Source organism: Apodemus sylvaticus, chromosome 3 (genome assembly GCF_947179515.1).
Source record: "Apodemus sylvaticus chromosome 3, mApoSyl1.1, whole genome shotgun sequence".
Taxonomy (NCBI): domain Eukaryota; kingdom Metazoa; phylum Chordata; class Mammalia; order Rodentia; family Muridae; genus Apodemus; species Apodemus sylvaticus.
The window spans coordinates 42,441,307-42,457,470 of record NC_067474.1 but is presented as its reverse complement, the minus strand read 5'-3'; the positions used below and the strand labels follow the sequence as shown (position 1 = coordinate 42,457,470).

The 16,164-nt window shown below is 35.3% G+C and overlaps 1 protein-coding gene across 1 annotated transcript in view; it reads right to left on the bottom strand.

Moving 5' to 3' along the window:
* The window catches only part of LOC127680224 (ephrin type-A receptor 7), a 91,318-nt gene that overhangs the window by 47,994 nt on the left and 27,160 nt on the right, over positions 1-16,164 (bottom strand). The window lies entirely within an intron of this gene.

The window sequence follows — 16,164 nt, the reverse complement described above, 5'->3', positions numbered from 1 at the left end:
CTTCGAGACATACCAGTGCTGAAGCAGGACTTATTTCCAATTTCCAAGGCAAATCAATAATTATTGTTATCAATGTTGCTTTTTCTCTTTTGTCCTACATGCTATGGCAGGCTGGGGGTGGGGTGGATAGGCTAGGGTTTTATATCTGTTATCCTTGAGTAAAAGGAACATCTAGCCACATTATGAAAGTTAAGAGACTGGGCCAAGGAACATGATTACAGTTGTCACAGTGTCCTGGCTCTAGAGTTGGATTACAGCACAGCTCTCCAAAACCAGCCCAAGGCTTTCCAGAAACCTAAGTGAAAAAGCACAAATTCCACTGTGGGTATGAAGCTCCAGTGCCTGTGAGTTTCCCTGTTGCCTCCTCAGCAATGGGTACAGTTTCTATTTGCAAGAACTCACAAAGCAGCATACAGTCTTGCTTCCAAAACTTTGTACTTGGATGCATACACGGTCTGCTTCTGTTGCTTAAGATTCTCTTGGAATTGCTATGGTTCACTGCTCTGGTCCAACCCCCACACTTGCTCATCATTTTCTAAAATACAGTGCAACTTCTTAATGTATTTGAGTGGTCAGATAACTGTCTAATCTCAATAGATCATTGGTTCCAGGGGGAAAGTTTCCCTGCCACGATTATGTCTGTATATGTGCAATCAGGGCAAGACAGAGTTCAGAGGGGGAAAAAAAAACTTGCAAAGATAGGATTGGGAAAAGAGAAGTGTAAGACAAGAAGAGAATTAGAGGTGATAGAATTGAGAAAAGGCAGTGGTTAAGCAAAATTGGAGGCTGCAGTGGCACAAAAGCAGCCCTGAGGAATGAAATCACAGAGATTTTCAAGATGCCCACACACGCCACTGGAAATCACATTTTAAAGTATCATTCTGCCTCAATAGTTTGTTGTTTACGATAAACTTTAAAAGATGCTTGAGTGATTGGAATATAAAAGTGCCAATCTGAGAAAAAACTCTGGAGCATTTGTGTGTGCACAGACAGACTCATAGACACACACAGACACAGAAAAAAGTAAGTTTTCCTGAAATTAGTTTTCTCTTATATTCTCTAATAAATTTTTACTGCTACTTTAGTGTTACCTGACATACTGAGGCATTGTGAAAGTTCTACATATTGCATTTTCAAGTTAATGGAAATCTCAGATAATTAGTTTATTCCATTACCCATGAGAATAGATTGGGTTCCTTTTGTCAATACCATTAAGTGACATACTTGTAAACAATTTCAGCAGCAAGTAGTAAAATGAAAACAGTATTTTTTCTTATGTAACCCGAATGTTTGCACGTTACAATATTTGATAGTTATTATTCTAATGACTGACACACAGTTATGATCCAGAATCTTGTTGTTTGAAAATAGTTTGACCTGTATGGTATTGGATTAACATAGTAGAACACAATCTGTTTCATCTAAGAAAATAGAATACATGTCAATATATCTATATTAATGATGAAAAATTCATGTGGAAATTACTATATAAAAATGTACCTGTTTGAACTAAATGAGTCCAAAGAAGAAGAAGTTTCTAAAAGAAGAAATATGGTGAGGAATACATAAAACTAATGAGCTTTTAAAAAAGATGTGTGTAAATCTACTATGTAAACTATGCATGTACATATATATATATATATATGGATGCATGTAAATATATATGTGTGTGTATATACACACACATATATATATACATACAAATACACACACACACACACACACACACACACACACACACACACACACACACACATATATGTAAAACAGAGTTTCCCTATAATGGGACAGCTCTCAGTAGCCACCAGGCCACCAGAAGCTAACAAATAAGACCAGTGCCAGGAATAGGTTACTTCTTTTGGAGTTACTAGATAATGAAGCCCTACTCATACACAAAGACAGGCTACTGTGAGTGCATTTTTTTCACCCTCTAGAACTCCAATTGCTGGAGACACCAAATACTTGAGGTATTGTACATGATGAAACAAAGCTACTATTGACCTGAGTCCTCATTTCTATTTAGAAAATTGGAAGGTAATATGCAAGCTCTCCAAGGAGAAATGTAATCATCAGTCATCCCCATGTGAATCATGTAATATACACCAATGACCCTAGCAAGACTCGTCCACTGGCACAATAGTGGCATGAACATCATGGAAGCAAACAGTAGTCCTGGTCCACAAGAAGAAACTCATACAAGGCATGATTATCAGGCCAAGAACCTATGCCTAGACATGTTTAAGTCCTAGGGGAGAACATATTCATTCCTATTACTGCTAAATGGACTTAGTATCAAACTGACTCCTAATGATTTATTATTATTGCCATAAAAAACTCATCGTTCAACTTTCATCTGTGATGACTCTATTTGTAGTAGCTGGTGAAACACAGCTCCACAACTGGCCAAGATGCAGTGAATAAGAGACTATAAAATGCTTATCTCTAAAGGGAACAAACATACTACATTTTTCTTTCCAAGGTTCAAGGCTCACTGCAGTTTATGGAAGAAGAGGTGGAGGAAAGACAAGAGCCAGAAGAGGTTGGTAATGATAAGAAGTTGAGGGAACATTTGGTCACGACGAAGCAGCTGTATTTATGAAGACAGAGGTTCTGAACGCATGTAGAAAACTGTTACGAACTGAAATCAGACCAAATTTCAGCGTGGAGAGAATTTGGATACACAGTCTCTTCCCTAAGCCACGGAGTGAGTGGAAATTGTTAGTTACTGGGAAAGAAAAGGTCCTTTTTCCCCCTAAGGGCATATCCACACACCCAAGAGTATATGGGCAGAACAAATTGGCCTTGAAGAATTTATAAACAAAATTTAATAAGGAACAAAAAGTTGAAAGGAGAGGGAAAGAGGTGATTCTGGAAAATTTAGGGTGAATATGATATAAACATGTTTTTATAAAACCTAAAACTCACAAAACACTAATACCAAGTATAAAAATAAAATAATTATAAAATAAAATAAATTTGTCTTAGATGTTTAATTCCATAACAAGCAAATACATTTGTTCTTCTATAATAAATTCTCATTAGAATCTCCTTTGAACGTTTCCTTTTGTTTATGTGCCAGAGATTCTATTGAGAAGTCCTCATCTTATTTAATTCATTAAGAGAGTTTTAACACTGAGTGTGGATTTTCTCCCATTCAAAATATTCTTAGCTGAACTTCATAAGCAGTTCAAAACAATTTATTAAAAAGTAAGCAAATATATGTCCTTTAAAAACACAGCGACACTCACTAGCCCATCTACCACCTGTGTCCTTCCATTAGGATAAAAGTTTAGTTGAATTCTGTTGCTGACTATAGGAAAACTAAGTTCTTATCAGCCTGGTGAGAGAAATGAATTTTTTCTTGAACTATTACAAAAATAAGAAGAGTTTAAAAAAAATCTATGAAGATTAAATAAATAAAATAATTAGAAATATATATAGTTTATTTTAAAAGAAAATGCCATAATATATAGGCACACTCAGTTAATTTCTTCACTTAATTTTAAGAGAATACTATCTTACATGAAAACATTCCAATAAAATATCATATCTAAAATAGGCTCTAAATATAACCAACATATATCAAATTTATTTTTAATTAGCAAGTCTATATAATCTGTACCTATTATGAACATGAAAGTTAAATTATGACAACACTGCATTTAAAAATGCTAGGTTTTCTGTTAATATAATCTAGCAATATGAAAATATGTGCTATCAGAAATAACAAACTCCCCCCTCATGGTGAGCATTAATATAAATCTCTCATTAATGATATTATAAAGCTCTCATAAGTAAAAGATAGCATTTAAAACTATCTTAGACAATTCATTGAAATTTTTCTGACTCTGATAAAAGAAAACATTTAGGTTTTGGCTGTAATAACATATTGCATAAAATTTTACAATAATATTCAGATATTTCTGGACTAAATTATCAAATATATCTAAAAGATTTATTCCTCTTTTATGAAAAGGTGCCATGAAAACAACAGTATACTTAGGCCCACACTTATTTTTCTTCTCAAAAGAGGTTTTTGAGAGGTTTACCTATTCAATAGAAAATGAAACATGAATCTAACTTTCATGTTTTAAGGCACACAACTTTGAGCCACTTATTCATAGTCAGCACACACTGGTTAAAAAAAACTAAATGTCATGGCTTTAAGATTAGGCGCTGTGCAGACAATGGGGGTAGATGTGAAAGAGATCATGGACAAGTCATCATTGTTGGCCGGTTGGGTTCTGTGTCACCTGGTGACCCATTGGACATGGTCTGTCCTTTTCATTTTGGGGAAGGTACTTATCATATATGTTTCAAGTCTGCATGAAACAAGATTTTGCACTAGCCACGTCTTGTCTTCCCTTAACAACAGCGACAATAGCGAATGACCTTTACGTAGGTCTCAGATGGCCAGACTTTTTCCCAGTGAATTTGAATTGGTGCATTTTTGTTCAGATGCCATCATCTATAGAATAAAGACAATATGATCTTGAAGTGTCTCGTTTGGTAGAGGCTGTGGGGTGGGAGACATGCATGCCCGTGGAATGAGTTAGCTGCAGGATCAGTTAGCAGCCTGATGTACCAGACTAAAGGTATAACCTTTTTCTGGTATTACATTTTTAAAAAAAGAAAAATGCAGAAAGCTGTTACACAGGCATGGACAATTACTTTTTTAAGGAGTGGATTTTTACAGTTTTCTTATTTTATAATAGAGTCACATTCTGAAAATTCTTGACAGCTTTGTTGCTATATCAGCCATCTCTCAAATGCACTTAAAAAGACTGAACCTAAAATAGGTTATGATGTTTAAATTCTTCAATAAACACAAATTATTTAATTGAATTTAATTTACATGGCGATGATAAATTTGAGACTAAATTGCATGTGTTGTATCACAAGAAAAGTTCACATAAATTCAGTTTATGGTCTTAATGGTGATAGGTATAATAACTCTCAACTAAAACCAATTTTTCAGCTTCCTTTTGACAGTTTATGAAAATAAGTATTGAGAAAAACATCCTTAAAATAAATGGGATTTTAAAAATCAGTGTTTAACTTTATTCTCCTAACTTAAACCAAAAACCAAAAAAGATTTTTTGAAGGTTCTTCTATATACAGTTCAATATAATGTACAGAGATTTACTTTCATGGACAAGTCAATTAACACTATGCACCAAGTCTCCAACTGAGTACCTGGCTTCTTGAAGTATCCTGAACAAAAACCTGGCTTTTACAAATTTGCATTTAAAACTGAAGCCGTTATCTGAAGTAGTGGAATGTAGAAAACAGGTTAGAAATCCTAACCCCTTGACTTTTATGAGAATACTGCAAGCTATATTTTCAAGAACTATTTTAATTCGATAAAAATAGTACTATATAGTCCTGAGAAAAATAATGAGTTCAATCAATTGTGTAAAATCTGATAAAAAAATTCTGAGTATTTTGCATCAGGCAATACTCTTTTGTGTTTTAAAACAGTACATATCCGAACTTTCTATATTCAATACCAAATTAATTTTATCTTCATCTTCTGAAACCAGATATTCTAACATAGGAGAACTCCATATAGTAAAACATCCTTATTTTGCATAATCCAACATGACATTCATCTTGCAAACAATTACCAAATAAGACATGCTTTTACATTGCTATGCTAGGTTGAAGACACTTTTCATTGGATTTCTGATTTTAATGACACAAAGAAATTGTTGAGTACTAATCATCAAGGGTAAGGAGTCCTTAAAGAGACAGAATCTTTGTGGAAGGATTCAGACCTTGGTGGGAAGTGCAGGCCAGGAAGGAGGCCTCAGCCCTCCAAGGAAGAAAGTGAGACAACAGGAAGAAGCCTTGGCACTCACTGTCAGCCAGCCCCAGATGGCCTTGAACACACTGACAAGTACATTGAGTGAGGCCCAGTGTGCGCTGATGGGCATTTCCTTTCATGTTTTTAACTTCTGTATTTAGTTCACACCTTACAATGTCCTCTCCCCCACTCCAATTACAACCTCCTTATTCTCTTCTTCATACGTGGGTTTCCAGCACTTTCCTTTTTTTTTTAACACATGTGCAATACAGTGTTTAGACACTGAAACTAAAATAAAACTAGCTTAATTCATTTGAAACTGATTATCAAATATCTCAAACATGTATATCTAACTTTAGAATAAAAGCATATCGTGACTACATACAGAATATTTTGTGATCTGTCCTTGTCTCAGGAACCTAATTCATGCAAACTGAAAACATGTTTAAAGAGAAAATACTAAATCTTTAACAATCTAAAATGTTAAACAAAATTTCCTGTCTCCCTTTCAAACAGCAGCCTTCTTTGGTATCATCTGACTTCTCTGGTTGCTCTAACAAAGAGCAGTCTTTATGAAATGTAACTGGAAAGAGGGATAGCATTTGAAATGTAAATAAATAGAATAATAAATAAAAAAGAGAGAAAATATAACTCTAGTTTTTCTCATACAATTCTATACAAATTGTTGAGGAGATTTCTGAGTGTCTACCCTTGACGTCCAAATCAATGCACTGATTCTTTTTCTTTATTCAAGTTCATAGCCATTAAACACCATGCTTTGTCATACAGATTTCAGAATATGAAGATGTATAACTTCTACTTCTAGTCCAAAGCTAATCATTCCCTCTCGGTTTCAGATAATCTTTAGAGAACTTTACCCGTGTCCTAAAATATACCTGAAATGGTTAAGAGTATGTTCATGGTGCTGTTGTAGAAATGGAATTGCTTAAAGTGAAATGAACAATGTCTAGATTTTGAAAGTAAGAGGTACAGTGTGGATCCATGGCTTAAAAGAAAGCAACTGTTTCACTGTGCTAACATAGGAAGGCTCAGCATAATTCCAGACACATCAACAATAAGGACGAAGACCAGGCAAGCCAGCTTTACCAAAACAGGTAAGACACCCAATCTGAGGAATTCATGCTGTGGCTCCCTTTCCCATGGAAGCACCCTACATTTATGCTCCCAAGTCCTCCTACCCTAGAGGTGTGGCCTCCAACCTCTCAGTACAGGGAAGGTGTCTGGGGTTCACTGATGACTTCTATTGCCAACTCTAACCTCCCCTATTTCCTAAGGAAAAGTTCTGAGAACCCACAAAGACTATAGAATAGTAGTTATGAGAATCATCCCATTCTATCAAACATGTACTCTTGGGCTTATAAATCCCACTTAGTGTGAGATAACCCTAGACTATCGCTGATACCCTCCTTAAACATCTACATAGAATTTGTCCCAAGACTCAGCTCCAAGCCCCATTTAGTATGTCTCAATCATAACAAGTTTGAGTAGTTGAAAGCAGAGATTCTAACATCTACTCAACTAAGCAGATAGAAGATTCCAATCCCATGAGATTGGACTGCAAACAATCCAACTCCAGATGTTTAGGTCTCCTCATAATAACATAAACATGAATAAGAAAATAATACTTTTATTATAAAAACAATATTCTCATAGTAATATTCCCCAAAGAAACGTAGAAGGCATATAAGACAGTGATTTCAAAATAAAAATAATAAATATGACAAGCAACCCAGAAAGAATGAATAAATATTAGAATGAAAGTAAGACCCAATTAGAAACAGACACACATAAACACACACACATACAACAACTAATTGAATGAAAAGCAAACCAATTTAATATTTGAAAAGAGAATTTAATAAAGAGAATCTTGGAAGAAAAGTCAAAATAAAATAAAACTTAAATTGGAGGAGAGCTTCACTAATGGATCAAATGGAAGATAGACTATTGGGTCTTGAAACCAAGAGAGGGGACCTGGATTACTCTGTCAAATAAACTATTATCCCCACAAGCCAAAACCAATTAATAAAACATGTAGGAACTCCAAGATACTATAAAAAAGACAAAACATCCAAATGATAGGAATAAAAGAAAGATATGAAATACAGGTCAAAGGAACAGAAAATATTTTCAATAAAATTATAGAAGATGGATCTCTTAGATCTAATCTAAGGGAAAGATGCTTATAACATCTGAAGAGGCAAACAGAAAACCTATAAACAAGAGCAGAGAAGATGCTCCCACATGTCCTATCACAGTCAAATCATTAAGCACACAAAACAACAACAACAGCATCAGCAACACCGAAAGGATATTGAAAGCAGTAAGACAGAAAGACTAAGTCACTTAAAGCAACACTCCTATAATACTAACATGGGATTTTACAGTGAAAACCATAAAGGCCAGATAAGTTGGGGCCAGAGTTCTACACATTATAAAAGAACACAGATATAAGCCAAGACAACTATACCTAGAAAAACTATAAGTAGTCTTTTAAGGAAACAGGAGAATTTCTCATGATTAAATACTATAACATGTGTTTAGTTAGATATAATTATATACATTATGGAGTACCTATAGGAAAATTTCTGTGCAAATACCTACACTGTAGTCTATTATTTTAAATATATTAATATCTTACCCAAATTATTTACACCAATAGTTTTACATTATATACATTAATTAATAAATAGCACAATAAACATTTTGTATATAAAATGCAAATAATGTAATCATATACTAGTATATCAAACTACATAAACCAAGGCATTAGTTCAACTATGTATGATTATATCCTTGAGGAATTATATATTTTCCTGAGTATCTGATCGATCGACAGCTTTGTAAACTGAAAATATTCATTTAAAGAACTTCCAACTCATTCTCTATGTACACAGCCTCTAAGTGTACAAGAGATAAAACTGCACGAACACCAAATTCACTTACAAGCTAGAAGAGAAACTATGATTATCTGTGACCAGTCGAGCACTCAGACACAGACCAGTGTAACGCAGTAACTTCATTTGGGGATTTTCCTTCTCTGTCCTTACTCCCTCTCATCCTCTCTGTTCTAGAGCAAGGGAGGCAACTGATTGCTTTAAAGCAGTTTTGTTTTTTGGTTTATATTTGGTTAGATAGAATATAATTTGAGAGGACCATCCCAATTTACTGTCTTTGGGATTCTTTATGGTAAATGAGAGCATGTTCACAGTTTAAGTAGCAAGAATATATAACCTAAGGGGGCAAATGCATTCATAAGGCAAAGGCACTCATTTGGGGAGCGCCTTTTTATAGGGTGTACTATTGTAGACCTTGAACCTTTTGAATGCATGAATTAATTATCCGACACATATTTCAGGCTTTCCTTTTACTGTGAGCCAACTGATTAATTCAGCTCCAAACTTTCACTTAATGAGGCTTTGCCACAGATTTAATCTTAAGCTGCGTTTAAACTTGGTCACAGGATTATGCATAATCACACTATTAAGTGTGAACCTGAGTAGATCCATTTTAGCAGAATTAAAAGGACAGCTAAGTGTATTGTCTTTCCAGTGCAACTCATCCACCTGCCCTCCTCTCCAATCTCCTCAGCTGTTGTCAGGCAGAAATCTTTGACCTTGCCTACCACCTGCATGGTGCGAGCCTGGCCCCTGCTGCCATCACAGCTGCCTAGGGAATCCCTTTGGTGAGACGCAGGCTGGAAAGGGGAAAGCCTCCGATCTTAAAGCTGCGAGTCTCCATCTCCCTGTTCTAGCGTTAAAGTCCAGACCCTCTCCATCACCATGCTGTGTGTCTGGAATCTACACTTTCGTTAAGATTGAGAGATCATACAGCCTGAAGTCAGGACAATAACAATGGTTAGGCACTTTTTAAAAATTGAACTCCTGAGCCTCTGTACCCTTCCTGTGTGTTGACATACAGCCCTTGTTAATGCAAATATTTCTTGAAAAAAAAATCTGGGCGTGAAAACAGCAACACAGTGCCTGGTTTGTAATATGGCTTCATAACAGTGTTAGTTTCCTTCTCTTGTTTTTATTTTGCCCACAAAATCTAGCACAGTTTCCACTGTGTGGCAGAATAAATTGGCCTGCGTGCCTGCTTCGCTTGCCATTATGCCGCCATCTGCTTGGTGGGAAAGCGAAAGGTGTGTACAGACAGAGGCTCCTTGGAAACAACCGCTGAGCTAAGTACGCTAACTTAGAGCGGCTAAGTTCAGTTTCTTCTCAACTTCATCTAAAGTTCTGTTGCTTCTTTCATTTCTCACCAGGAAATGAAAAGAGAACAGACGAATCAGTATGTTTAAAAGAGTATGTGACATAAGACATAGCTTTAACTTTATAGTTATATCTCCTGTTTACAGTTGTAAACTGGATTGCTTTAGGGAAACTCTGGCCATGGAAGTCCTCTGTCACCTTTTTGAAAATGCTGTTTGTCTTTATTATTCATACCACTAGAGTTGGTTCTTAAAGCTGGATGTGATTTTCATGGAAATATTAGAAGGAAGGCTGGTCATTATTTACTTCGTTTGTTTTTAAAAATGTGTTCCCTTCATTTTACAATTATGCGAAATCCTAGAAAAGGGAAACCATGAGCACAGATGTAGGCTTTTGTCATACATGTAATTAGATTTTTGCTGATCCTTCTACCTCCTCACTCTGCTGTTACTTAAATAGGATGTGAATTACAGGTATATCTTGTATACGCCTAGTAACTTTTCTTCTTAATAATGACACAAATTCAAAATCAGTTCAATGCTAGGAGCTTCATATGTGCATAGTGGCCTTGCAGTATTATGAGAGTGAAATTGGGAGAAGACACACCTTTCTAACGATTCTGACATGGTGTGGATATGGTCCATAAGGAAGGAGGGAGTGAGCGCTGACTAGCTCAGCCAAAGCTCACTTACAAAGTATGCACTAGGAAAGGTTGACAGGAGAGAGCTTTGGAGAAGGCAGGATCAGAACAGCTGGGCAGGATCAGAACAGTTACTCGACGGACGGACATAAAATAGTCGAGCCATCATCCAGTGGAAGATAGTTGTACCACACTGGAAAGAGAGAGAGCCAAGGTCCAAATGTGCTGTGCGTGTTTCATGTGTTTAAGATTATCCAAAAGACTGATGTTGTTAGAACGTCTGAGTGAGCAGGTGGTGAGCCTGGATGGGGAGGACACAGGGCAACACACGTGGCAGACGTTGATGCTCGCATAGAGATGGGAATCCCAGCAGGTGCCTTCCACAGCTGAGGGGTGTCTGTGCTTCACAAAATTATTCAGAACCAGTCGTAAGATATTAAGTTCTAGAATGGAGATCTAGAGTGATCTAAGCAAGAAATCTAGCAGTGGATGGTCATGGAAGGAGAGAGTGTTCGGGTTGTATCTGTATCAGTATCATCTATATCTACATCCATATCACAAGTAGGTTGACAATGGATTCAGCAGAATCTCACAGGAGCGCACAGACTGACCGTGTGACAGTGTAGTAAGTGTCACCGGCTGAGTAGAGATGGCTTATTCTGTAAAGTGCTTGCTATGCAAGCGGGAGGATCTTAAAGCTCATCCCCAGAATGAAAGTAAAGAAGTTGGAAGTGATGTGCAACCTGGTGCTGGACACACAGTCACACCAGTCCCATGGGCTTGCTGCTGAGTAGGCCCTGACTCCTTGGCAAGCATCTGGCTAGTGAGAGACTATACCCGAAAATAAGAGATAGCATGTCATGGACAACACTTGAAGTTGTGCCTGGGCCTCTACACATGGGAGCATGAACACATACATCTATAAATACAGCCATCAAGAGTTATTATAAATATACATGGAAATAATGCCTATAGACCAAAAAAAGTAATTTATTATATGGCTTTCATTCTGTGGTACCCTAAAAAGGAATCAATTTATTAACATATCAAACAACATTGTTGAACATACATGATGAGCAATGGAGATGCATGCAACTAATAGAGAGCTTACATAGCATGCACAAAGCCCTGGGCTGACCCATAGCAACACAGAAATCAAATGTGGTGGTTAATTGCATATATTTAAATGAGCTGACATTTTTCAATAAGAAAGATCATAGTAGACAAAAATTGGCTTTGTGGCAAAATCCCTAGAATGAATTTTGTAGTCTAAGTGAAAAATTTAATTTAAAGGAAAATTCATGGACCCCCAATTTCACTGATTAGCTAATCTTCTTGCAAATATATAGAACATGCACCTGGTAGGATATTTTTGTGGTACTTTAATTACACTCAGACATACTTTAATAAAGGATGTCTTCTAACCACAAGGAGTATCTCCATGTTGGAATATTATCCAGATCTAATAAAAGCTTAGAAAAACCATTTTGATAGACAATTAAAATTCAAATAAAGACTCAATGTAAGGAGTGTGTAGTGGTACAGGCATGTAGTCCCAGAGCTTGGGACGCACAGTGAGAAGCATCTATCACGAGTCCTCCGTCAGTGTGAATCATGCAGAGTGCTTGTTTCAAGTTCAACAAAACTTTAGGAATGACTCCATACTGAATTTCTTTCATAGTGATACAGGGCGAGGCATAGGCCCTCACCTATGTGATCAAAAGCAAACACGACTGTCCATTTTCAAAGAAGACAGTCCTCACTACAAAACAATTTGTGCTTCAGTTGTACTTCACTTGGGAAATAGGAGATTCAATTTAACATTTGACAATTACATATGAAATGGAGCTAGCAAAACGCACCCTACAGAAGGACAATATTAATTATTCTTTTTTTCATTAAAACACTAGTAGACACATGTTAGATGCATAATCAAAGAAGGCCAAAAATAGATTTCATGAGAATTCATTTAAGAATATAACTTAGAAAAATATATGCAAAGCTTAAATAGGTTTGCTATTATTTAGTGTTTTAGAGAAAAGGTTACCTAATTTAATTAGCTAAGTCCTGAGACAGAATTAAAGTGTGAAATATGGGGTTGTAGGAGCTCATCCAACTGGAAGTTTTAGAAATGATTTAGATTAATTTAGAAAGAAGCATCCTTAAAAAGTTCCATGATTTAAAAAATAATCTGTGTATCTTTTGTTCTCAGGCAATAACGGCTGCGTAACCCCGAGGCACTCTGTCTTAAAACATGTTAAAACGGGCATTTAGATTCTTTTTAAAGCTCTTTTAAAACTCTGTTGTGAAAGAAATATGAATTTATATTTTGTGGGACAGTAAATCTGTTTATCGAATTGCCACTAAAGATCTGATATGCATATTGAATAATTAGAAAAATAGGAATACATGTAAACTTGACATAATTGGTTCTCATCCAATTTACCAGCAAAATCAGAACTTCCTGAATGTTACTCCACAGGATCCACATTTGTGGCAAGTAACTAACATGAAATTTTGGAGTGAAAATTTGCTAATAAAGTAATTAAATAATGGGCAAGAGTAAAATCTTAATTACTGGTCATGTTCACAGATTCGGTAAGGAAAGGTATTAAGTCTACAACCAGAGCTAAAATTTGCACCTACTTCTCTGCTGGGTTCAGCTCGCAGGTTGTCATTACGCATGGAATTCAGCCAGCAACGACTGCCCATAGCTGATCTCATAAGGGGAAATACGTTTTTTAAAAACGATCAATCGTTTGACACGATGAGGATGCTGTTTGTAGTAAAATTTATACATCAAAAATGGGAAACCTGGGATTTAAATGAAAAAAAAAAAACCTACTTTGTCTTCTAGAATTTACACATTTGGATCCAATGGGAAAGAAGGCATCTTCGGAACGAACACAGAGAAATCCAGTTCTTTCATAGCAGCAATTCTCCTTGCAGTACAATTTTTATGGTATAAGTCAAACATATGTAGTATGAATTACATGCAATCTAAATGATATAATTGTATACATTTATCTACATGCATATATTTTTCTACACAGCTCTATCTCTGCACCAATGTCCTCAGTCAGCTGTTTACAAGTTTCTTAAACTAATTAATCAGCTCCTCAGGTAAACATATAGACATATCCTTTAGAATTTTTATATAATAGAAATTAATAAAAGATACTGCGTATATATATATATATAAAAGTAAAAATATATTTTATACAAAATAAAAAATAATTCAAAGGACCATACTTTCATATTATATGCTTGATTCTGTACAAATTTAGGGTTTCAAATCCCCTATGTCTTTATTTTCCCATCCCTAAACTTATTCAAATTAACATTTATTAATGAGGATTAAAAAAATAACATATACATAGACTCTAAAACCAGGCTTGGTATGGTATAGACTAAGTACACAAGTTTTCATACCTCATAGATGTATATATTCAAAAATATATGCATGTAGATAAATTTATACAATTATATAATTTAGATTGCATGTAATTCATATTACATATGTTTAACTTATACCATAAAAATTGTACTGCAAGGATATATTATAAAATAAGCATTGTTTAAGATGATATTTGAAATGGAAATATGGTATTAATATTCTTTTTAAATAAAAGGGAAGATAGTCCAATAAAGACTTCCCAGGAATTCAAAAGTCATGATCTTTGGCAGTCTATTGCAAAAAAAAAAAGTATTTTATTTTTTGCCTTACTTTATAAAATAAGAGTCATCCTAGGAACTACTAAAAGTTATTTTTTCTAGAGGGATGCTTTTATGATAAACATTTGTGGATTCAGATATATACTTTTGATAATTAACTAGTCCTAACTCATTAGGTATCCTCATTAATAAGCATGTGTCTCACTGTTCAAGACTTTGATAAGGTGAGGATTTTAGAGCTGTGTTCTTGACAATGTCAGTGACTGACTCAGAGACACTTTGTTTTTTTATTACACCTTAAATATGTAGAACCTGTCTTCATGAGGTCATTGGATAATGTAAGTTTTAAAAAATCTGATGGATTTAGCAATTTGAATACACTCCTGAGACAAGACTCCTAAAAACACTCCATAGATACTTTTGATCACTGATATAAGGAGTTTCAAGATTCAGTGTAGTGCATAATATTAGCACACGAATGTACAGGACCCAGATGGCAGCAGTCAGTAAGACTGAAAGGTAGAAGCAATGGTGGAGAATCTGGCTGCCTTCAATACAGGCCTATTTGTGACCACCAGAACTAAGTAAAACTTAAAATCCAACAACGATAAAACAAAGTTGCAAATTGGCCCCTGTCGTGAGTATAATTTAAGGGTATGAATCATTGATTTATTAATATAAAAAATGGAAAGCAAAACAAAAATCTGAGGGAAATCTTTTTCATTAAGTGGAATTATTTCTTTTGTTAAAATGCTCTAAATTTAAACAATTTCAATGTCATATGTCTAATAAATTATACATACACCCACACACATGCACACATGCATGCTCATGTTTTAAGACTCAGTAGTAAACACATTATTTTCTAATTAGTCAGACCCTTCATTTACTGCAGTAGCGGTTAAACACTAGCTTCCTGTTGGGTAGAATATTTGTAAACATATTTAGGCTGCTCACCTTGCTTTTCTCATTATTTTATTGATTATAATATACCACTTTTTACAGTTACGCCAAAGAAGCTAAAATGATGATTTTCAATATCCCAAATGCAAACCCCTGTGAAGTGTACATGTTTATTGTACACTTAGAGATACGGACTATTCATTAAACACTACATTTCAACACAGAGTAGCATGCTTTTCCTTGCCTACAAAAAAATCAAGAAAGAGTTGGAAAGGCAGCTGTTTGACAATTTTATTTACATTTTCTCAGATTTTATTTTTAAAGTTGAAAATTCCATGTGTGTTAAAATGTATCCCTACAAGGTTAGGAATCAGAAACGAAAGAGCTCTACCCCTGGCTGATCACGCTGGCTTCCACACAGCGCTGCTCTTTAGCGTCTTTCAGTTTGATAGCATTTTTGGATGTAGCTAAATGCCAGATACCCTGACAAACATATATTCTACCAGCTGGATCTCCATCTGCTCCACTAAACATTTTCACACCAAATCTGTATAAAGAGCTATGTTTTCAAAGAGAGCTCCCTACAACTGAAATATTAAAATCTTAACTCCAGGAGCCCTTCCACTTACACCCTTCCCATGTGTTGCATCATGAAACAAAACTACCTCCAAGTATCCTTGGGTGGTCGACTTCAAGTGGATGATGCTATCTTAGCTCATCCATGAGGGAAAGATGACCAAAGCATAAGAAACAATTTTGAGAGATTTCACCCTAGCAAAACTATTTCTAATCAATGTTGATGTGTTTGCTTAGAAATGGAAAATACAAAATGAATGTAATAGGTAGAATATTTAAAAGCATCTCTATTGTTTGTCCTGATGTAACTTCCTTTACATAAGATGAAT